Below are 25,365 nucleotides of genomic sequence, written 5' to 3' on the forward strand. Positions count from 1 at the left end.
AGGAAATACGTGTGGAAAAATGAATTTGGCTCCTCCCTGCTGTCCTGGCGTTTGAACGCCCAAACACTGCCTGTTTTGGGTGTTCAGCGCCCAAATGCTGCTCTCCTGGGCGTTCAACGCCCCAGCTGCTACCATTACTGGCGTTCAACGCCCAGTGGGTGCCCCTTTTCTGGCGTTGAACGCCCAGATTGCTACCATTACTGGCGTTCAATGCCCAGTGGATGCCCATTTTGGGCGTTGAACGCCCAAAATATACTTTTACTGGCATTTTCTTGCCAGTGAGCTCTTTTTCTCTGTTTTGTGTGCCGAGGTCTTCTGTAAATGATTATTTACCTTGTTGTCAATGAACTCTATATAAACAAATAAAAAAATAAAAATAGAAATAGGGCAAAATGCTTAGAGGATTGTTGCCCCATGGCTGGGTTGCCTCCCAGCAAGCGCTTCTTTATTGTCTTTAGCTGGACCTTGCTGAGCTCTTAATCCAGCTTCAGCCTTGAGCATTCTTGCTCAATGTTGCCTTCAAGATAATGCTTGATTCTTTGTCCATTGACAATGAACTTCTTATCAGAATCAATATCTTGAAGCTCCACATAACCATATGGTGATACCCGTGGCAATGCCATAGGATTCTCTGTGCTTCCTTTTTAGGCACACACCTACGGATAATTCCATCTGCACATCTCTTAAAGAGGTAAGGTTCATCCCACAGGTAATACTTTGCATCAGTAATTAATTTCTTCTTTTGTATCCTGTTGTACTCCTTGGGTATGAACCTTGCAGCTTTATAGTTTGCAATATCGGCAAACCATGGTGCTTCCTGAATGGCAAATAAATACTCATCAGGAAACGTCTCAGAGATCTCAAGAAAGGGGAGGGACGTCCCTTCCACTAGCTCTATCCGGGACAGATGATCAGCCACTTGGTTCTCTGTCCCTTTTCTGTCTCTTATTTCTATATCAAACTCTTGCAGAAGCAATACCCATCTGATGAGCCTGGGTTTTGAATCCTGTTTTATGAGTAGATATTTAAGAGAAGCATGGTCAGTATACACAATCACTTTTGATCCTACTAGGTATGATCTGAACTTGTCAATGGCGTAAACCACTGCAAGTAATTCTTTTTCTGTGGTTGTGTAATTTTTCTGGGCATCATTTAGAACGCGACTGGCATAATAAATGACATGCAGAAGCTTGTCATGCCTCTGTCCCAATACTGCACCAATGGCATGATCACTGGCATCACACATTAGCTCAAATGGTAACGTCTAGTTTGGTGCAGAAATGACTGGTGCTGTGACCAGCTTAGCTTTCAGCGTTTCAAACGCCTGCAGGCACTCTGTGTCAAACACAAATGGCGTGTCAGCAGCTAGCAGATTGCTCAGAGGTTTTCCGATTTTTGAAAAATCCTTTATAAACCTCCTATAGAATCCTGCATGCCCCAGAAAGCTTCTGATCGCCTTAACATTGGCAGGTGGTGGTAATTTTTCAATTACCTCTATTTTTGCTTGATCCACCTCTATTCCCTTGTTTGAGATTTTATGCCCAAGGACAATTCCTTCAGTCACCATGAAGTGGCATTTTTCCCAGTTTAAAACTAGGTTGGTCTCTTGGAATCTTTTCAGAACAAGTTTCAGGTGATCAAGACAGGAGCTGAATGAGTCTCCATATACACAGAAGTCATCCATGAAGACTTCCAGAAATTTTTCCACCATATCAGAGAAAATAGAGAGCATGCATCTCTGGAAGGTTGCAGGCGCATTACATAGCCCAAATGGCATCCTTCTATAAGCAAACACCCCGGATGGACATGTGAATGCTGTTTTCTCTTAATGGACGTCAATGAGGGATCGTCTAGTTGCTAGGAAGGGTCTTCCTAGAATGAGAGTAGCACTCTTGTGCTCTTCCATTTCCAGCATAACAAAGTCAGTGGGAAAGGCGAATGGCCCAACTCTGTCCTCAGGTGAATTTTGGGTGGTTTGCTCATTTCTTAGCTTTTTGCTGCCTTGCGGTGGGGTATTTAATGTTTTCCCAATTTTTAGTTGAACTGCTTGGCATTCTTCTGCTATTTGCCTTGACAGCTGCTGCTTTGTTTGCTTAAACTATTCGTCCATATGTATATTAGCCATCCTTGTCTCTTGTAACCTGTCTTTAAATTCGGCCAGCTGCTTTGTCAGAAAGTCCAATTGCTGATTGAATTCAGCAGCTTGTTTCACAGGACTGAGTTCAGCAGTTACTATTTTAACCTCTTCATTCATGGAAGGGTTGCTGCTTAGGTACAGATGCTGATTCCTGGCAACTGTATCAATGAGCTCTTGAGCCTCTTCAATTGTCTTTCTCATGTGGATAGATCCACCAGCTGAGTAATCTAGAGACATCTTAGCTCCTTCTGCAAGCCCATAGTAGAAGATGTCTAACTGAACCCACTCTGAAAACATTTCAGAGGGGCATTTTTGTAGCATCTCTCTGTATCTCTCCCAGGCATCATAAAGAGATTCATTATCTCCTTGCTTGAAGCCTTGGATGTCCAGCCTTAGCTGTTTCATCCTTTTTGGAGGGAAATATTGATTCAGGAATTTTTCTGTCACCTGTTTCCATGTCTTTATGCTGGCCTTAGGTTGGTTATTTAACCACCTCTTAGCTTGATCTTTTACAGCAAATGGAAACAGTAATAGTCTGTAGACATCCTGATCTATTTCCTTATCATGTACTGTGTCAGCAATTTGTAAAAATTGTGCCAGAAACTCTGTAAGTTCTTCCTGTGGAAGACCGGAATACTGGCAGCTTTGCTGCACCATGATAATGAGCTGAGGATTCAACTCAAAGCTACTGACTCCAATGGAGGGTATGCAGATACTACTCCCATATAAAGTAGTAGAGGGGTTAGAATATGACCCCAGAGTCCTCCTGGATTGTTCATTTCTGCTTAGGTCCATGATGGAGAAAGGGAGATGATGTAAAATAAAAAAATATATTTTTATTTATTTATTTATTAATTTATTTCGAAAATAAAATAAATCAAAATAAAATAAATAAAAATGAGTAAAAGATTTTCGAAAAAGTGAGGAGAGAGAAAGTGGTTAGGAGATTTTGAAAAAGATATGATGATTTTTGAAAAAGGTTTTAAATTTTGAAATAAAAATCTGAATTTTTAAAGGAGAGAGAAAAACAATAAGATAACACAGGATTTAAAATTTTTAGATTTGAGGTTCCTTATTTTCGAAAATTTTGGGAGGGAAAAACACCAAGGAACACCAAACTTAAAAATTTTAAGATCAAGACACAAGGAAAACTTAAGAACACCTTGAAGATTCACAAGAACATGAGAACACAACGGAAGAACACCAAACTTAAAATTTTTAGAAAACCAAAATAAATTTTCAAAAAACACAGAAAAATCAACAAGAAAACACCAAACTTAAAGTTTGGCACAAGAATTAATAGAAAAATTATTTTTTTGAAAAAGATTTTAAAAAGAAAATAAGGATTCTAAGATTCTAACACAACAATAAAAAGAGACTCTAAACAAAAAAGAGAAATTTTTCCTAATCTAAGCAACAAAATAAACCGTTAGTTGTCCAAACTCGAACAATCCCCAGCAACGGCGCCAAAAACTTGGTGCATGAATTATGAATCACACTTTTTACAACTCGTACCACTGACCAGCAAGTGCACTGGGTCGTCCAAGTAATACCTCACATGAGTAAGGGTCGAATCCCATGGAGATTGTTGGTTTGAAGCAATCTATGGTTATCTTATAAATCTTAGTCAGGAAGTCAATTATGTTTATCAGTTGAATTGCAAATAAACAATAGAGCATGGATTAAAGGTTACTTGTTATGCAGTAATGGAGAATATGTTGGATTTTTGGAGATGCTTTGTCTTCTGAATCTCTTCTTTCCTCTGTCTTCTTGTTCACGCACGCATGTCCTCCTATGGCAAGCTGTGTGTTGGTGGATCACCGTTGTCAATGGCTACCTTTCATCCTTCCAGTAAAAACTACACTCACGCGCTCTGTCACATCACGGCTAATCACCGGTTGGTTCTCGATCCGGTTGGAATAGGATTTACTATCCTTTTGCGTCTGTCACTAACGCCCAGCCTTCAGGAGTTTGAAGCTCGTCACAGTTATTCAATCCTTGAATCCTACTCGGAATACCATAGACAAGGTTTAGACTTTCCGGATTCTCATGAATGCCGCCATCAGTTCTAGCTTATACCACGGAGATTCTGATTAAGGAATCTAAGAGATACTCATTCAATCGTATATAGAACGGAGGTGGTTGTCAGGCACACGTTCATGATATGAGGAAGGTGATGAGTGTCACAGATCATCACCTCCATCACAGTTAAGCGCGAATGAACATCTTAGATAGGAACAAGCGTGTTTGAATGGAAAACAGAAATACTTGCATTAATTCATCGAGACACAGCAGAGCTCCTCACCCCCAACAATAGGGTTTAGAGACTCATGCCGTCACAGAATACAAAGTTTTGATCTAAAATATCATGAGATGCAAAATAAGTCTCTAAAAGTTGTTTAAATACTAAACTAGTAGCCTAGGTTTACAAAAAATGAGTAGACTATGATGGGTGATGCAGAAATCCACTTCTGGGGCCCACTTGGTGTGTGCTGGGGCTGAGATTTAAGCAAGTCACGTGCAGAGGCCATTTGTGGAGTTGAACGCCAGTTTTTGTGCCAGTTTGGGCGTTCAACTCCAGCTTTTGATCCTTTTCTGGCGCTGGACGCCAGAATTGGGCAGAGAACTAGCGTTGAACACCAGTTTACATCGTCTATCCTTGTGAAAAGTATGGACTATTATATATTGCTAGAAAGCCCCGGATGTCTACTTTCCAACGCAATTGGAAGCATGCCATTGCGAGTTCTGTAGCTCCTGAAAATCCACTTTGAGTGCAGGGAGGTCAGAATCCAACAGCATCAGCAGTCCTTTTTCAGCCTGAATCAGATTTTTGCTCAGCTCCTTCAATTTCAGCCAGAAAAATACCTGAAATTACAGAAAAACACACAACTCATAGTAAAGTCCAGAAATATGAATTTTTCCTAAAAACTAATGGAAATAGACCAAAAACTAACTAGAACATACTCAAAACTATATGAAATTAACCCCAAAAAGCGTATAAAATATTCTCTCATCAACCACCTCTTAGCTTGATCTTTCACAGCAAATGGAAACAGTAATAGTCTGTAGACATCCTGATATATTTCCTTATCATGTACTGTGTCAGCAATTTGTAAAAACTGTGCCAGAAACTCTATAGGTTCTTCCTGTGGAAGACCGGAATACTGGCAATTTTGCTGCACCATGATAATGAGCTGAGGATTCAACTCAAAGCTACTGACTCCAATGGAGGGTATGCAGATACTACTCCCATATGAAGCAGTAGAGGGGTTAGAATATGACCCCAAAGTCCGCCTGGACTATTCATTTCCGCTTAGGTCCATGATGGAGAAAGGGAGATGATGTAAAATAGAGAAAATATTTTTATTTATTTAATTATTTATTTATTTCAGAAACAAAATAAATCAAAATAAAATAAATAAAAAAAATGAGTGAAGATTTTCGAAAAACTGAGGAAAGGGAAAGTGGTTAGGAAGTTTTGAAAAGGGTATGATGATTTTTGAAAAAGGTTTTAAATTTTGAAATAAAAATCTGAATTTTAAAAATAGATTTCGAAAATTTGCTTTTAAAACAGAGAAAAAAAGATATTTTTGAATTTAAAGAGGAGAGAGAAAAACAATAAGATAGCACAAGATTTAAAATTTTTTTTAGATCTGAAGCTCCTTGTTTTCGAAAATTTTTAAGGGAAAAACACTAAGGAACACCAAACTTAAAAATTTTAAGATCAAGACACAAGGAAAACTCAAGAATACTTTGAAGATTCACAAGAACACAAGAACATGAAGGAAGAACACCAAACTTAAAATTTTTAGAAAACCAAACTAAAATTTTTGAAAAACACAGAGAAATCAACAAGAAAACACCAAACTTAAAGTTTGGCACCGGATTTAATAGAAAAATTATTTTTGAAAAAGGTTTTAATAAGAAAATAAGGATTCTAAAATTTTAACACGACAATAATACGAGACTCTAAACAAAAGGAGAAATTTTTCCTAATCTAAGCAACAAAATAAACCGTTGGTTGTCCAAACACGAACAATCCCCGGCAACGGCACCAAAAACTTGGTGCACGAATTGTGAATCACACTTTTCACAAATCGTACCACTAACTAGCAAGTGCACTGGGTCGTCCAAGTAATACCTTACGTGAGTAAGGGTCGAATCCCACGGAGATTGTTGGTTTGAAGCAATCTATGGTTATCTTGCAATTCTTAGTCAGGAAGTCAATTGTATTTATCAGCTGAATTGCGAATAAACAAGAGAGCATGGGTTAAAGGTTACTTGTTATGTAGTAATGGAGAATATGTTGGAGTTTTGGAGATGCTTTGTCTTCTGAATCCCTGCTTTCCTCTGTCCTCTGATTCACGCACACACGTCCTTCTATGGCAAGCTGTGTGTTGGGGCATCGCCGTTGTCAATGGTTACATCCCCTCCTCTTGTGAAAATGGTCCAGATGCTCTGTCACAGCACGGCTAATCATCTGAGGTTCCCGATCGTGCTGGAATAGGAGTCCCCCTCCTTTTGCGTCTGTCGCTATGCCCAGCATTCGCGAATTTGAAGCTCGTCACAGTCATTCAATCCCTGAATCCTACTCGGAATACCACAGACAAGGTTTAGACTTTCCGGATTCTCATGAATGCCGCCATCAATCTAGCTTATACCACAGAGATTCTGATTAAAGAATCTAAGAGATATTCATTCAATCTGATGTAGAACGAAGGTGATTGTCAGACACACGTTCATGGATTGAGGAAGGTGATGAGTGTCACTGATCATCACCTTCTCCATAGTTAGGCGCGAATGGATATCTTAGATAGGAACACGCATGTTTGAATAAAAAACAGAATTACTTGCATTAATTCATTGAGACACAGCAGAGCTCCTCACCCCCAACAGTATGGACTATTATATATTGCTAGAAAGCCCCGGATGTCTACTTTCCAACGCAATTGGAAGCGCACCATTTCGAGAAAATCCACTTTGAGTGCCGGGAGGTTAGAATCCAACAGCATCAGCAGTCCTTTTTCAGCCTGAATCAGATTTTTGCTCAGCTCCCTCAATTTCAGCCAGAAAAATACCTGAAATTACAGAAAAATACACAACTCATAGTAAAGTCCAGAAATATGAATTTTTCCTAAAAACTAATGAAAATAAACTAAAAACTAACTAAAACATGCTAAAAACTATATGAAATTAACCCCAAAAAGCGTATAAAATATCCGCTCATCAGATACCTTCTTCCATCGTTGAAGATGACATAATGAGATAAATTCTTGTTTATATTTGTGACATGATTAATTAGTCTTGTTTGACATTCTCCATATGTGAAGATGACATGATACATTCTTTCGTTTGTTGGAGTTGACTAAATAAGATGAATTAATCAATGTATGACTAGGATAGAAAGCCTATGATCTTAATTCTTGCCATGAATGTCTCTCTTTATTACTTGCTTTCTTTAGTTACTTGCTTGATTTACTCTTCTTGTCATTTAAATTCTCGTCCATTTACTTCCTTGCCCCTTTATCAATCATACCCCCTTGTTTCTTCATAGCCAATAATCATTCACTTTATTGCAATTCCTCGTGAGATGACCCGGAGTCCAAATACTCCGGTTAATTCTTATTTGGGGTTTCTACATGTGACAACCAAAATTTTTGCATGAAAGGATTAGTGATTGGTTTAGAAACTATACTTTACATCAAGGATTCATTTATGAAATTCTAAATCGTCAAAAATCTACTTCATCACTGCCCGACGAACTGATTCTTACTAATTTAGAATTCTATAAAAATAATCGCATTGTAAGTATAGTTTCTAAACCAACAGAGAATCCTTTCGTACAAAAGTTTTGGTTGTCACTTAAGCAAACCCAATAAAAATAATAAACCGAAGTATTTAAACCTCGGGTCGTCTTCTCAAGGAATTGCAGGGAAGTATGATTTATTATTGGTTATGAAATAAGGTGTGTTTTTGGGTTTTTTAAATAGAGAACAAGTAATTTAAATGACAAGAAAAATAAATTAATAATTAGAAAACTCTTGGCAAGGTATGAGAACTGGAAATCCCATCCTAGTTATCCTTATCAAGTGTGATGAGAATTGTTATTGCTCCTACTTAGTTAACCCTTACTAAATAAAGGAAAGTCAAGTGGACCAATCAATTTGATCCTCAAGTCCTAGTCAACTCCTGTGGAAAGACTAGCTTTAGAGCGATCCAAATCAATCAGCAATTTCTAATTTTCGATCAACTGCTGAGTCTGATAACTCAAGTGTCACCAATTACTTAACCAAAGCCAAAAGGGAGAAAAATCTAAATTTATTTGAAAGCATCATAAATAGAATAAAATAATCATCAATCTGAAATACCTCAAATTATATTAATTAAGAAAATCCTAACATGAAGTTCATAAGCCAAATTGAAAAGATAAATAACAATTAAAGTAATAGAATAAATAAAAGTAGAAAATAAATTTAAAGGAACATGGAACTTGGAATGAAGAGAAGTAGCCTAATCATAATAGAAATCCTAAATCCTAATCCAAATCCTAAGAGAGAGGAGGGAGCCTCTCTCTCTCTAAAAAACTACATCTAAAACCTAAAATTGTGAATTATGAAAGTGGTATGAATTGTTGTTTTAATGAATGGATTGATTCCCCCACTTTATAGCCTCTAATCTGTGTTTTATGGGCCAAAAACTGGGTCAAAAATAGCCCAGAAATCACTGGGCCAGCAATTTCTGATATGTTCAGGTCACTGCAAAGTCACGCACAAGCGTCGTCCATGCGTTAGCATGGATTGGGTTTTTGCCAGGTCACACGTCCGTGTGATCCATGCTTTTGCATCGCTTGGCTTCGGAGCAGCTATGGCAAATTATATATCTTTGTGAAGTCTCGGATGTTAGCTTTCCAACGTAACTAGAATCGTGTCATTTGGACCTCTGTAGCTCAAGTTATGATCAATTTAGTACCAAGAGGTCAGGCTGGACAGCTTTAGCAGTTCCTTCAGTTTCTTGTATTCCTTCCATTTTTACATGCTTCCTTTCCATCCTCTAAGCCATTCCTTCCCTATAATCTCTGAAAACACTTAACACACATATCAAGGCATCGAATGGTAACAAGAGAGGATTAAACATAGGAAATTTAAGGCCAAAGAAGCATGTTTTCAATCATAGCACAAAATCAGGAAGGAAAATGTAAAATCATGCAAATCATATGAATATGTGGGCAAGGACTTGATAAAAACCACTCAATTGAGTACAAGGTAAACCATAAAATAGTAGTTTATCAACCTCCCCACACTTAAACATTAGCATGTCCTCATGCTAAACTCAAGAGAAGCTATAAAGGTGAAGAGGAATGGTAGAATGTATGAAATGCAACCTATCTATGTGAATGCAAAATGCTTTTATCTACTTGGTGAAAAGTAAATAAATCTTTCAAGAACAAATATGAACTAGATTTCACTAATTCAAATCACAAAATAAAGTACAAGTAAACTTGCAGAAGAAAATAGCTCATGAAAGCCGGGAACAAGGAATCGAGCATCGAACCCTCACTGGAAGTGTATGCACTCTAATTGCTCAGGTGTTTAAGGTTTGATCTCTCAATTCTCTACTAATCTTGCTTTCTTAGGCTTGATCTTCATCTAACAATCAACAAAAATTTAATGCACAAATACAAATATCAAGAGGTCTTTTAAGGGTTGTAATGGGGTTAGGGTCAAGGTAGGATTGTATTTGGGCAAGTGGACTAAAATCTGAATCCTTAATTAACTTAAACTTTCCACCTAACTTTTAGACAATCCATGTAATCATAATACAAAATCTAACTATCCATTAACCATGTTTTCCACATATTCATGTATCCTAATTTCGAGTACAGTACATATGCATTACTTTCACCATTTACTTTGGGGCATTTTGTCCCCTTTTACTTATTTGCTCTTTTTCTTTTCTTTTTCTCTTTTTCTTCCCTTATATATATATTTTTTTTCTTTTCTTTTGTGTTTTTTTTTTCAATGCATATGATTAAGGTATTGAATGCATGAATATATTCTCAACATTCTTTCACATTTTCAGAAAATTCTAACATACTCAATTCTCAAACCAAATGTTTCCAAACCCAATTTTTCCACACTTAATTCATGAGCACTGTCACTAGTCTAAGCTAACCAAGGATTCAAATTAAGGACATTATTATTTTTCGCTTAGAGTTAATGATGTGCTAAAGTAAAGAACAAAGGGATATAATAGGCTCAAAATTGGTTTGCAAAGGATAATGAAAGGTTAAGGCCATATGGGTATGTAAGCTCAGTGAAACAAATGCCTCAATCATATAAGTGCATGCATACATCAAACAATGGAAATATATAATCAAGCAAGACAAAGATCACAATTTTAGAGAGAACAACACACACCAAAAAATAAAGTATTGGTTGATAAGATGCAACCAATCAAGTAGGCTCAAAAATCTCACAGGTTTTGTGTGTTCGAGCTCTAAACCATGTTCCAGTATAATATTTCTTCAAACAAGTTTAATAAAAAGTTTTAATTTAAATTAGTGAAATGTTGTAAAAAGTTTCTTGAAGAAGAAAATATTACTTCAACCAAGTAGTGGTAAAATATGCACAAAATCAAACAAACATGCAATTAAACATGCAAATGCAACAACTAACTACAAAGAAAATTAAACAATGGTGTTGAAAAGAAGGTAACTAACCTACGGAAGTCGGTATCGACCTCCCCACACTTTAAGATTTCACCGTCCTCGGTACATACTGAGATGTGCAAGTGGACGGGTTGTTATAACTGATGTTTTTCTAAAGAATGTGCAGATAGACTTGTTTGTCGCCCCATGTAAACGTTTTCTGTTTACCTTCCTCGGTGGCCATCCTGAAAGAAGAGAAAAAAGAAGAAAAAGTAACCCAGAAATAAAGATAAGAAAATAAATAAAGTCTGGGTGGATTAATGCCAAATAATGAGGGTCTCAATTACATGGTAGCTACAACATGCAAGTGAGAAAATAATAGAAGCACATGGCATACCAGTGGTGCAAAAGTTGCAACAATGGGGGAGAGAGTGTGGGTAATGCAAGATAGTGTAAGTTCATGTCAATGTAAGATAATATAAGTATCATGAAGGAGTAGCATTGACTTATGAAGAATAATACCCAGTCAGAGTAAAACAAGTCATGAAGCACCAGAATAATTCAAGAAAAGATGCAATAGTTGAAGAAGAAAATTTAACACCAATGGAAAAATAATAAATTTAGAAAAGAAAAATAAAAATATGCACAAAATTAAAATACAATGAATGAAAGTATGCAAATAAATTAAATAAAATATAATGAAAGTGAAGAAGGATGAGAGGTTAAAGGAATGAAGAAGAAGAAAGTAAGAAAGGAGGAAGAAGAAAGAAATAAGAAGGGAGAAAAGAAAAATTAGGATTGGGGAAGAAAATATAAGATTTCTGGCGCTGATCTCGATAAGCTGTACAGCGCAGGCGACGCGAATGCGTAGGTCACGCGTTCGTGTGGTTAGCGTTATGTTCAAGTGACACGGACGCGTGGGTCACGCGTTCGCGTGAAGTGGATTGTGCCATTGGCGCGACTGCAGCCGTGTGTTTGCGCAACTTTCTGTTTTGAATGCATTTTGCCAAAATTTAGGGTGACGCGTTCGCGTGGGTGACGCGATCGCGTGAATGACCATACTTTGAAAAATGACGCGGACGCGTGGGGCACGCGTTTGCGTGGTAGGGCTTGTGCTTCTAGCATGATTCCAGCCCAGCTCCATCATAACTTACTGCCATACACCCATTTACGTCGATTTTGCAGGGTGACACGTGCGCGTGGGTGACGCGCACGCATGGAGGGCTGGTTTCGAAACCGACACGGACGCGTCAGCGACGCGTTCACGTGGGCATGTTTGTGCCTAAGGCATGCCTCCAGCCACGCTTTCGCGTGACTTTCTATTCAATTCTCTTTTCTTCCTTGTTGCAAATGCACCTATGGCGCAGACGCGTTGGCGACGCTTGCGTGTCGCGTGCATTTTTTTTCATGCAATATGCAGATGCAAATGCAGAATGCAGGTGAATATGCAGAAATTATGAATGAACACTAGTAAAAATAAAATAAAATAAGATTAAGAATAAAAAAGGAACGATTATACCATGGTGGGTTGTCTCCCACCTAACACTTTTAGTTATAGTCCTTATGTTAGACATTTGGTGAGCTCCTTGCCATGGTGGCTTATGCTTGAACTCGTCTTGAAACTTCCACCAATGCTTGGACTTCCAATAAATTCTATCAATACCAAGTAAATTTCTTAAGCTCTGATGGAGTTCTTCACAAGCTTTGAGCTCCCAAATTTGATCTTCGTATATTCCTGGATCCTAAATCTTATTTCTACACCCATCTTCTAGTGGATCATGATGATTCCATCCGGGTGGTTCAGCCTTAGAATTCTCATTTAGGCACCCAAACATCCTCCTAGACCCAATTAATTGAGAATTATGCCAACCCTTGCAATCAGGCCTTGAGCTTCCAACCATAACGAACCTAGGATGGTGTTGCCAACCACTACCCATCTCCCTTTTACTCTTAATGCCACAAAGAGCTCTAAGTTGACCATCTGTCTCAAGTGTACCATATTCAGGTGGGAAAGTAAAGGTCAAGGATAAGAATTTTACCCACTTGAATGTTGTATTAGATGGTAATGGCCTTGGGAGAGGTGTTTCTAATGATCTTGCAAGTTCCACTCCCTTGTGCTCTTCTTTGAATTCTTCCACCTCTTTGCAAGCTTCTTCAGTTTTAACCTCGTCCTCTTGGTAGCTTTCCTCCAATTCAATCTCTTATTTATTGCTCACCAAGGGCATGGGAGGTTGTGCTTCTTCTTCTTTAATCTGCATCTCTTGATCAACCTCTTCAAAGTCTTTAGCCATGATATGCCTTGGAGGTTGTACACGCTCTTTGGCATCAAATTCAAATGTCTTGGAAGGAGGTTCTATGACTGGACTTTCCCATGGAGATTCTGCATCTCCCATGTCTTCAACCACTTCTTCCTCTTTAATAATTACTGCTTTGTCCAGTTGTTTTAGTATAAAATCATACTCATCCTTGATGATTTCTTTTCCATGAAAACTCCTTTCAACTATTCCTTCATCTTCAAGGGTCTCTCCTACCTTCACCCTTTGGGCCTCCTCTTGCTCTAAGACAAGATCAGGCTCCTCCTTGATGTCTTCCTTCACTAATTCTTCCACCGTTTCTTCGACTTCAAGGGTCTCTACTACCTCTACCTGTAGAGCCTCCTCTAGCTTCTTATGAAGTATGAATTCGCAAAGACAATCCTTTTTCTCTTGTTCCTTGTCAATAGCATAGCTGGGATCATCTTGCTCTTGGATTAATGGATGTGAGTGCTCTTCCATGGATGGTGGTGATGGGATGGAAATATTATTATGTGGTTAAAAAGGAAGCACACTAAAGCTTGAGGGTTGAATATTGGAGGTAGAGGGTTGGTCCATGCGGGATACAAGTGCTTGAAGAGTAGAGGTGAGACTAGTGATAGAGGCAAGTGTGGTATGAAGCTCTGTTTGCCCTTGGTAAATAACACCAATGGTGTTGTCATCCAGTGGAGGTTGGGGTGGATATGGGTTAGGGTCATATGGAGGTGAATGGTGTAAAGGGGCTTGTGAGTATGGTGGTTCAAAGGTGTATTGGGGAGGTGGTTCATAAGCATATGATAGGGCTTGTTAGTAACTATAAGGGGGTCCACCACATCTATCATCTTGGTATGCACCTCGAAATGGCTCTTGACTATAGTAATTTGGTGGAGGTGGTTTGTCATGAAGGGGTCCACCATAACTATTGTCCTGGTATACATCACAGAATGGTTGTTGGTTATAGCGCATTGGAGGGGGTTGTGGCCAAGAGGGTTGATCAAATCCTTGTGGCTGCTCTCATCTTTGATTCTTCCAACCTTGATGCCTATTTTTATTATAGTTTCCATTCCTTACAATAACATTGGAACCAAACTTAAAGCCAGAGGGGTGAGAATTCATAGTAGCTAAAGAAAATAAAAACAAAAAAATTAATGAAAATAAACTCCTAAAACTAGAAACACTAACAATAATATAAGATAAAAATTTGAAAAATGTTTAAATTTTGAAAAGGTTTAATTTTTAAAATTTTAAATTTAAATTTTGAAATTAGAATTTTGAATTTTGGAATTTAAATGTTGAAATTTGAAATTTGATTTTGAAATAAGATAAGATAAGATTTTGAAAAAGATATGATTTTTGAAAAAGATATGAATTTTGAATTTTAAAACTAAGATAAGATAAGATAAAAATTTTAAAATAAAAATCTGAAATTTTTTTTTTGTAATTTTCGAAAAACAAATCAATTAAAATAAAGAGAAAAGATATTTTTGAATTTTATGAGAAAAGAAAAAAAACAATAAAATGACACCAAACTTAAAATTTTTAGATCAAAACGAAGAAAACAACCAAGAACAACTTGAAGATCAAGAAAGAACAAGGAACATTATTTTTGAAAATTTAAATAACTAAATAAAAACCAATAACCTCTTAATTTACGAAAAAGCAAAAATAAAAACAAATAAACAAGCAAAAAGCAGATATTTACAATAACCAATAATAAGGCACATGTTTGCAATTCCCCGGCAACAACGCCATTTTTGACGAACTAATTCTTGCTAATTTAGAATTTTATAAAAATAATCGCATTGTAAGTATAGTTTCTAAACCAACAGAGAATCCTTTCGTACAAAAGTTTTGGTTGTCACTTAAGCAAACCCAATAAAAATAATAAACTGAAGTATTTAAACCTCGGGTCGTCTTCTCAAGGAATTACAGGGAAGTATGATTTATTATTGGTTATGAAATAAGGTGTGTTTTTGGGTTTTTGAAATAGAGAACAAGTAATTTAAATTACAAGAAAAATAAATTAATAATTAGAAAACTCTTGGCAAGGTATGAGAACTGGAAATTCCATCCTAGTTATCCTTATCAGGTGTGATGAGAATTGTTATTGCTCCCACTTAGTTAACCCTTACTAAATAAAGGAAAGTCAAGTGGACCAATCAATTTGATCCTCAAGTCATAGTCAACTCCTGTGGAAAGACTAGCTTTAGAGCGATCCAAATCAATCAGCAATTTCCAATTTTCGATCAACTGCTGAGTCTGATAACTCAAGTGTCACCAATTACTTAACCAAAGCCAAAAGGGAGAAAAATCTAAATTAAATTGAAAGCATCATAAATAGAATAAAACAATCATCAATCCGAAATACCTCAAATTATATTAATTAAGAAAATCCTAACATGAAGTTCATAAGCCAAATTGAAAAGATAAATAACAATTAAGGAAATAGAATAAATAAAAGTAGAAAATAAATTTAAAGGAACATTCAACCTCAAATGAAGAGAAGTAGTCTAATCATAATAGAAATCCTAAATCCTAAACCTAATCCTAAGAGAGAGGAGAGAGCCTCTCTCTCTCTAAAAAACTACATCTAAAACCTAAAATTGTGAATTATGAAAGTGGTATGAATTGTTGTTTTAATGAATGGATTGATTCTCCCACTTTATAGCCTCTAATTTGTATTTTCTGGGCCGAAAACTGGGTCAAAAATAGTCCAGAAATCGCCCCCAGTGATTTCTGATACGTCCAGGTCGCCGCAAAGTCACGCATAAGTGTCGTCCACGTGTTAGCATTGGGTTTTTGCCAGGTCACGCGTCCGCGTGATCTATGCGTTCGCATCACCTAGCTTCAAAGCAACTATAAAAAATTATATATCTTTGCGAAGCCTCGGATGTTAGCTTTCCAACGCAACTGGAACCGCATCATTTGGACCTCTGTAGCTCAAGTTAAGATCGATTTAGTACCAAGAGATCAGGCTGGACAGCTTTAGCAGTTCCTTCAGTTTCTTGTATTCCTTCCACTTTTGCATGCTTCCTTTCCATCCTCTAAGCCATTCCTTCCCTATAATCTCTGAAAACACTTAACACACATATCAAGGCATCGAATGGTAATAAGAGAGGATTAAACATAGGAAATTTAAGGCCAAAGAAGCATGTTTTCAATCATAGCACAAAATCAGGAAGGAAAACGTAAAATCATGCAAATCATATGAATAAGAGGGCAAGGACTTGATAAAAACCACTCAATTGAGCACAAGGTAAACCATAAAATAGTGGTTCATCACTGCCCCGAAGACAGGCGACACGCACGCGTGGGACACGCGGATGCGTGACCGGGCAAAAACCCAATCCACGCTAACGCGTGGTCGACGCTAACGCGTGACTTTGCAGAGACCTGTACGTACCAGAAATCGCTGGAAGCAATTTCTGTGCTGTTTTTGACCCAGTTTTTGGCCCAGAAAACATAGATTAGAGGCTATAAAGTGGGAGAATCCATTCATTCATAAAACAATTCATACAACATTCATAACTCACAATTTTAGGTTTTAGATGTAGTTTTTAAAGAGAGAGGTTCTCTCTTCTCTCTTAGGTTTTAGAATTAGGATTTCTCTTAGTTTTAGGATTACTACTTCTTAAGTTCCAAGTTCAATGTTCCTTTACTTTATGTTCTCTTCCACTTTTAATTATTCTATTACTTTAGTTGATTACTTTATGTTGCCAAATTGGCTTATGAATCTTTCCATGTTAGATTTGAATATTCTATTTAATATAATTTGAGGTATTTCAGATTTATGATTATTTTATTCTATTTATAATGCTTTCAATTTAATTTAAGATTTATTCTCTTTTTGCTTTGGTTAAGTAATTAGTAACACTCGAGTTATCAGACTAAGCAGTAGATTGAAAATTGGGAATTGCTGATTGATTTGGATCGGTCTAAAGCTTGTCTTTCCACAAGAGTTGACTAGGACTTGAGGATCAAATTGATTAGTCCACTTGACTTTCCTTTATTTAGTAAGGGTTAACTAAGTGGGAGCAATAACAATTCTCATCACACCTGATAAGGATAACTAGGATGGAATTTCCAGTTCTTATACCTTGTAAGAGATTTCTTTATAATTATTAATTTATTTTTCTTGCCATTTAAATTACTTGTTCTCTATTTTAAAAACCCAAAAACACACCTTTTTCCATAATCAATAATAAATCATACTTCCCTGCAAATTCCTTGAGAAGACGACTCGAGGTTTAAATACTTCGGTTTATTATTTTTACTGGGTTTTGTTACTTGTGACAACCAAATTTTTTTACGAAAGGATTCTCTGTTGGTTTAGAAACTATACTTACAGCGCGATTACTTTTATTAAATTCTTTCCTGGCAGAAATTCGTTCGTCAAAATGGCGCCGTTGCCGGGAATTGCAGACGTGTGCCTTATTATTGGTTATTGTAAATATTTATTTTGCTTGTTTATTTGTTTCAGTTTTTATTTTTTGTTTTTAATTTTTATTAGCTACTATGAGTTCCCACCCCCGTCGCTTTGAGTTTGGTTCTAATGTTGTTGAAAGGATTGGAAGCTATAACAGGAACATGCGTCAAGGTCGAAACAAGCACAGATGGAAGGAGCCACGAGGATCTGATCAACCCTTTCGGCAATAACACTTTCCAAAGTACCAGGGACAATGACCATTCTACGATGCATACCCAGACAATAGTTATGGTGATCCCTCTCGTGACAAACCACCTCCACCAAATTACTATGGTCAAGAGCCATTCCGAGGTGTATACCAAAATGATAGATATGGTGGACCCCCTTGTAGTTACCAGCAAGCTCCATCATATGCCAATGAACCACCTCCTCAACATAGCTTTGGACCACTAAACTCACAATCCCCTTCACCACCATATGACCCTAACCTTTATCCACCCCAATTCCAATACAATTACCCCCAAGAACCACCACTTCCATATGCACCATGTTCATATCCATCGACCCAAGAATCACAGGCTCGCCTCAAGGAAATAGTAGATCAATTTCATGCAACCTTTCATCAACTGGAGCAAGTAATAAATCGATTACCTTCCAAACGTTCGGACACTCAAGGAACCCCCATGTTTTCATGTGGAGAATCTAATGAAGAACGTAGCATGAAGGAGACACTAGAAACTTCGGTGGACAGTAAGGAGCATGACTTTATATTGGAACAAGTGGAGGAAGCCAGAATTATTGAAGAGGAAGAAGTGGTCGAAGACTTAGGAGATGCGGAACGTCCATGGGAAAGCCCAGTCATAGAACCCCTTCTAAGGAGTTTGAATTTGATGTTGAGGAGGGTGTACAACCTCCAAGCTATATCATGGCGGAAGACTTTGAAGGGGATAATAAAGAGATGGATTCAATCATTAATGAATTCTTATCTACATTTGAATCCACTCCCATTGGACTTGACATGGAGATTAAAGAAGAAGAAGCACAACCTCCCATTCCCTTGGTAAGCCATAAAGAAGAGTTTGATTTGGAAGAAAGCTACCAAGAGGAAGAGGTTGGAATTGAAGAAACTTGCAAAGAGGTGGAAGTTGTCAAAGAAGAGCACAAGGGAGTGGAGCTTGAAATCACCTTGCCAAAGTTGTTGGAGACCTCTCCGCCTAAGTCACCATCATCCTTCACAACATTCAAGTGGGTAAAATTCATATCCCTTAGCTTTCTCATCCCACTTGAATATGGTTTACTTGAGACAGATGGTCAACTTAGAGCTCTTTGTGGCATTAAGAGTAAGAGGAAAATGGTTAGTGGTAGGAGTTGCCCTGCAAGGTTCAATACGGTTACACACTCCAAGTTGAAGTGCAAGGGTTGGTGTAGAGCTCGAATGAATGGTTCTAGGAAGCTGTTTGGATGCCTTAGTGAGAATTCGGATTGCTTACCACCTGGATAGAATCATGATGATCAACTTGAAGATGGGTGTAGAAATAAGATTTGGGATCCAGGAATATATGAGGATCAAATTTGGGAGCTCAAAGCTTGTGAAGAACTCCATCAAAGCTTGAGAAATTTACATGGAATAGACAGAGCTTATTGGAAGACCAAGCATTGGTGGCAGTTTCAAGACGAGTTCAAGCACAAGCCACCATGACAAGGAGCTCACCAAATGTCCAACTTAAGGACTTTAACTAAAAGTGCTAGGTGGGAGACAACCCACCATGGTATGATCGTTCTTTTTCAGTCTCAGTTTTATTTTGGTTTGTTTTTATTCTTAGTTTTATTTTATTTTTATTAGTATTCATTCATAATTTCTGCATATTCATCTCTGCATTTTGCATTCTGCATAAAAAAAGAGCATGCGACGCACAAGCGTCACTGACGCGCTCGCGTCATACGTGCATTCGGAAGAAAAGAGAATGGAATAGAAAGTCACGCGGGAGTGTGGCTGGAGACGTGCCTTAGGCACTAATGCGTCCACACGAACGTGTCGCTGACGCGTCCACGTCGTTTACGAAACCAGCATTCCACGCGTGACCTGCAAAATTGACGTAAATGAGTGTATGGCAGCAAGTTATGATGAGTGGGGCTGGAATCATGCTAGAAGCACAAGCCCTACCACGCGAATGTGTGCTCCACGCATCCGCGTCAGTTTTTAAAAGAAACGCCTTTCATGCGTGCGTGTCACCCACGCGCACGCATCACCAAAAAATTTTGGCAAAATACAAACAAAATAGAAATTCATGCGAATGCGAGGCTACTCTTGCGCCACTAGCACCCCACGCGTCCGCGTCACTTGCAGATATCGCTACTCACGTGAACGCGTGCCCCACGCGTCTGCGTCGCCTGCGCCGCACAGCTTATCCAGATCAGCGCCAGAAATCTTATCTTTTCTTCCCCAATCCTAATTTTTCTTCTCCCTTCTTATTTCTTTCTTCTTCCTTCTTTCTTACTTTCTTCTTCGTCATTCCTTTAACCTCTCATCCTTCTTCACTTTCATTCTATTTTATTTAATTTATTTGCATACTTTCATTCATTGCATTTTAATTTTGTGCATATTTTTATTTTCTTTTTCTTTTCTAAATTTATTATTTTACCATTGGTGTTAAATTTTCTTATTCAACTGTTACATCTTTTCTTGCATTACTCTAGTGCTTCATGACTTGTTTTATTCTGATTAAGGTAATATTATTTAAGTCACTCCTAATCTTTTATGATACTTGTACTCCTTTTGCATTGACATGAATTTATATTTTCTTTCATTATCACTCTCTCTTTCCCATTGTTGCAAATTTTTGCACTCTTGATTTGCCATGTGCTTCTACTATTTTTCTCACTTGCATGTTGTAGCTACCATGTAATTGAGACTCTCATCATTTGGCATTAACCCAACTATATTTTAAATTATTTCCTATCTTTTTTCTTGGGTTACTTTTCCTCTTCTTTCAGGATGGCCACCGAGGAAGCAAAACAGAAAACGTTTACATGGGGCAACAGACAAGTCACTCTGCACAATCTATGGAGAAAAGCATCAGTTGGAGCAACCCGTCCACTTGCATATCTTAGCATGCACCGAGGACGGTGCAATCTTTAAGTGTGGGGAGGTCGATACCGACTTCCATGGGTTAGTTATTTCCTTCTCAACACCAATGTTTTATTTTCTTTGTTTGTTCATTGTTGCATTTGCATGTTTGATTGCATGATTATTTGATTTTGTGCATATTTTACCACTACTTAGTTGAAGTAATATTTTCTTTTTCAAGAAACTTTTTATAGCATTTCACTAATTTGATTTAAAATTTTTGCTAAACTTGTTTGAAGAAATTTTATTTTGGAACATGGTTTAGAGCTCGAACACACAAAACCAGTGAGATTTTGAGCCTATTTGATTGGTTGCATTTTATCAACCAATATTTTATTTTTGGCGTGTGTTGTTCTCTCTAAAATTGTGATCTTTGTCTTGCTTGATTCTATATTTCCATTGTTTGATGTATGCAAGCACTTATATGATTGAGGCTTTCTTTCACTGAGCTTACATACCCATATGGCCTTACCCTTTTATTATCCTTTTCAAACCAATTTGAGCCTATTTTACCCCTTTTATTCTTTACTTTAGCTCATCACTAACTCTAAATGAAAAACAATAATGTCCTTAATGTGAATCCTTGGTTAGCTTAGACTAGTGACAGTGTTCACGAATTAAGTGTGGGGAAATTGGGTTTGCCAATATTTGTTTTGAGAATTGGGTGTTGTGTATTCTTGAGAAAGTATGAACAAGAATGTTAAGAATATGTTTATGCATTCAATACCTTAATCGTATGCATTGAAAAAAAAATTTATAAGGAAAAGAAAAATAAAAAAAAAAGAGAAAAATAAAGGAGAAAAAGAAAAGAAAAAGAGAAAATAAATTAAAAGGAGACAAAATGCCCCAAAGTAAGTGGTGAAAGCAATGCATATGTACTGTACTCGAAATTAGGATGCATGAATATCTGGAAAACATGGTTAATGGATAGTTATATGTGGTATTATAATTACATGGATTGTCTAAAGTTAGGTGGAAAGTTTAAGTTAATTAAGGATTCAGATTTTAGTCCACTTGGCCAAATACAATACTACCTTGACCCTAACCCCATTACAACCCTTAAAAGACCTCTTGATATGTATATTTGTGCGTCAAATTTATGTTGATTGGTAGAAGAAAAGAAAACCTTAGAAAGCTAGATTAGTAGAGAATTGAGAGATCGAACCTTAAACACCTGAGCGATTAGAGTGCATACACTTCCAGTGAGGGTTCGATGCTCGATTCCTTGTTCCCGGATTTCATGAGCTATCTTCTTCTTGCAAGTCTATTTGTACTTTATTTTTATGATTTGAATTAGTGAAATCCAGTTCGTATTTGTTCTTGAAAGATTTATTTACTTTTCACCAAGTAGGTAGAAATATTTTGCATGTAGTTGCGTTCATATAGATAGGTTGCATTTTATACATTCTACCATTCCTCTTCACTTTTATAGCTTCTCTTGAGCTTAGCATGAGGACATGCTAATATTTAAGTGTGGGAAGATTTGATGCACCACTATTTCATGGTACATCTTGTACTTAATTGAGTGGAGTTTATCTACTAAACTCACACTTATTCATACAATTCGCATGTTTTACATTTTCCTTCCTGATTTTGTGCTATGATTGAAAACATGCTTTTTTAGCCTTATATTTGCTAATGCTAATTCCCTCTTATTACCATTCGATGCCTTGATATGTGTGTTAAGTGTTTTCAGAGATTACAGGGCAGGAATGGCTTAGAGGATGGAAAGGAAGCATGCAAAAGTGGAAGGAAGACAATAAACTGAAGGAACTGCTAAAGCTGTCCAACCTGACCTTCTGATACTAAATCGACCATAACTTAAGCTACAGAGGTCCAAATAACGCGGTTCCAGTTGCCTTGGAAAGCTAACATCCAGGGCTTCGCAACGATATATAATTTATCATAGCTGCCCCGAAGACAGGTGACATACACGCGTGGGTCACGCAGACGCGTGACCTGGCAAAAACCCAATCCACGCTAACGCGTGGATGACGCTAACGCGTTACTTTGCAGCGACCTGTACGTACCAAAAATTGATGGGAGCAATTTTTGGGCTGTTTTTGACCCAGGTTTTGGCCCAAAAAACATAGATTAGAGGCTATAAAGTGGGAGAATCCATTGATTCATAAAACAATTCATACAACATTCATAACTCACAATTTTAGGTTTTAGATGTAGTTTTTAGAGAGAGAGGTTCTCTCCTCTCTCTTAGATTTTAGAATTAGGATTTCTCTTAGTTTTAGGATTACTTCTTCTCAAGTTCCAGTTTCAATGTTCCTGTACTTTATGTTCTCTTCTACTTTTAATTATTCTATTACTTTAGTTGATTACTTTATGTTGCCAAATTGGCTTATGAATCTTTCCATATTAGATTTGAATATTCTATTTAATATAATTTGAGGTATTTCAGATTTATGATTTATTCTATTTATAATACTTTTAATTTAATTTAAGATTTATTCTCTTTTTGGTTTGGTTAAGCAATTGGTAACACTTGAGTTATCAGACTCAGTAGTTGATTGAAAATTGGGAATTGCTGATTGATTTGGATCGCTCTAAAGCTAGTCTTTCCACAGGAGTTGACTAGGACTTGAGGATCAAATTGATTGGTCCACTTGACTTTCCTTTATTTAGTAAGGGTTAACTAAGTGGGAACAAAAACAAATCTCATCACACCTGATAAGGATAACTAGGATGGGATTTCCAGTTCTTATACCTTGCAAGAGATTTCTTTATAATTATTAATTTATTTTTCTTGCCATTTAAATTACTTATTCTCTATTTTAAAAACCCAAAAACACACCTTTTTCCATAACCAATAATAAATCATACTTCCCTGCAATTCCTTGAGAAGACGACCCGAGGTTTAAATACTTCGGTTTATTATTTTTATTGGGTTTTGTTACTTGTGACAACCAAATTTTTGTACGAAAGGATTCTCTGTTGGTGTAGAAACTATACTTACAACACGATTACTTTTATTAAATTCTTTACCAGAAGAAATCCGTTCGTCAATGCTTTTCCTGTATTTGTTGCTTTACGTATTTGACGAAGATTGATATGAATTGAAGTCTTTATAAACTAGAAATTTGAAATAGATATTTTGATGGTTAACTCATAGAAAAATCACAATGAAAGGTTTAAAATAAGGTCCTAAATTTAAAGGTTTGGTAAAGATGATTATACCTGAGATAGAAGTTAATTATTTGCAATTATTCTTTATTTTTACGACATTCGCACTAACTTTACTGAGAATGCATGGAGTTGTTCTCATCCCAAAATATCCCAACCTTTTTCAGAAACACAGACATGAAGACTTATTGAGAAGCTGTGAATGAATAGAAGAGTTTATACGAATATAGTTTTAGTTTTTTGGTTTACTCCCCTCGCCCTAATATTTAAATTCTTATTACTTTATAGAGGGACAGATATTGTATTTGAGTTTGTTTAAATAACTATATTGTATTAGTAATTATGTGAATATATTTGTTTGAATATATTTTGTATCATGATGATATATGTCTTAACGACCATAAGAAATTCTTTCTTATTCTCAAATTGTTGCCCAACCTCGAACTTTGACATCAAATCAACATTGGGGCCTCCCTGACAAAAAGAACAAACTTGGTTCACTGCCTCGAAATTCAATGTGAAAAAATGAGCAAGATGATTCTACGGTTGGGAGTTGTGAGTGGAAGTTTTAAGTCTATGAATTAGTTTATCTCTTCCTCATTCCCATCAGGTATATCCATGAATTTAGCCTCTACCTTTTCCCACTACGAAAAATACGACTATTACTGTGCGACATTTTGTCAAAAAATATCCGATGATATTATTGTGGGAATCATCGTCATATTTTCTTACAGTAATAGTGAAATTTAGAAAGCTAGAGAAATTATCATCAAAATTGATAATTCGATGCTAAATTCAATAGTAATTTTGGAGCCAAAATACTTATAATTTCGTGCAAATTTTACCGTTAGATTTTTAATCGGAATTTCTAATGGTAATAAAATGAAAAAAATTCACATTGGAGATTACTGTCGGATTTGAGTCTAATGCTAAGCCAAAAATAATATCTTTTTATTGAAATAGCATATCACCATTGGAAGATTTTTTTGGAAAATCGAATGGAAACACCCAAACCTAAAACAAAAAGAACCGTGTCCCTTCATTGTCGAACCCCACCCTTTTTTCCTCAAGTAGCCCTAACACCCAACTTTTTCTTCCATTTTCAAACCTCCTAGAATGGCATGTTGTTGCCGGTGCCGCCACTGTCGCCTCACCAAAAGATTCCCCATTTTTTTTCTCTCTTTGGCCCATCACTTCCTTCTTTTTTTGCAGTTGGATGTATTAGGTTATTCTAGAAATGTTCAAAACCAATCCAATCCAAACAAAGTTGATCAACCAAACCAAAAGAATTGAAAAAAAAAAAGTTGACAACCAAAATAATAAAATTTAAGATGTTTTGTAGTTTTTTTTCTACGATTTGGTTCAATTTTTGGTTCTAGTAGAGAAAACCGTAACCAAACTGAACCAAACCAATTTAGTAACAAAACCTTAAAATCAATCCCCCTAAATAACCTAACCATAATGATCTCTGGCTCCTCAGTCCTCACTCCTCTCTAGTAGAAAAAATTATCTCCCTCTTCCTCACAGTCCTCTATTGTCCTCTCTCTCTTCCCCGCCCCCGCCATTGCTGTCGCCAGACAGCACCAACCCTAACTCGCATCC

Source organism: Arachis ipaensis, chromosome B08 (genome assembly GCF_000816755.2).
Source record: "Arachis ipaensis cultivar K30076 chromosome B08, Araip1.1, whole genome shotgun sequence".
In the NCBI taxonomy this organism is placed as follows: Eukaryota; Viridiplantae; Streptophyta; class Magnoliopsida; order Fabales; family Fabaceae; genus Arachis; species Arachis ipaensis.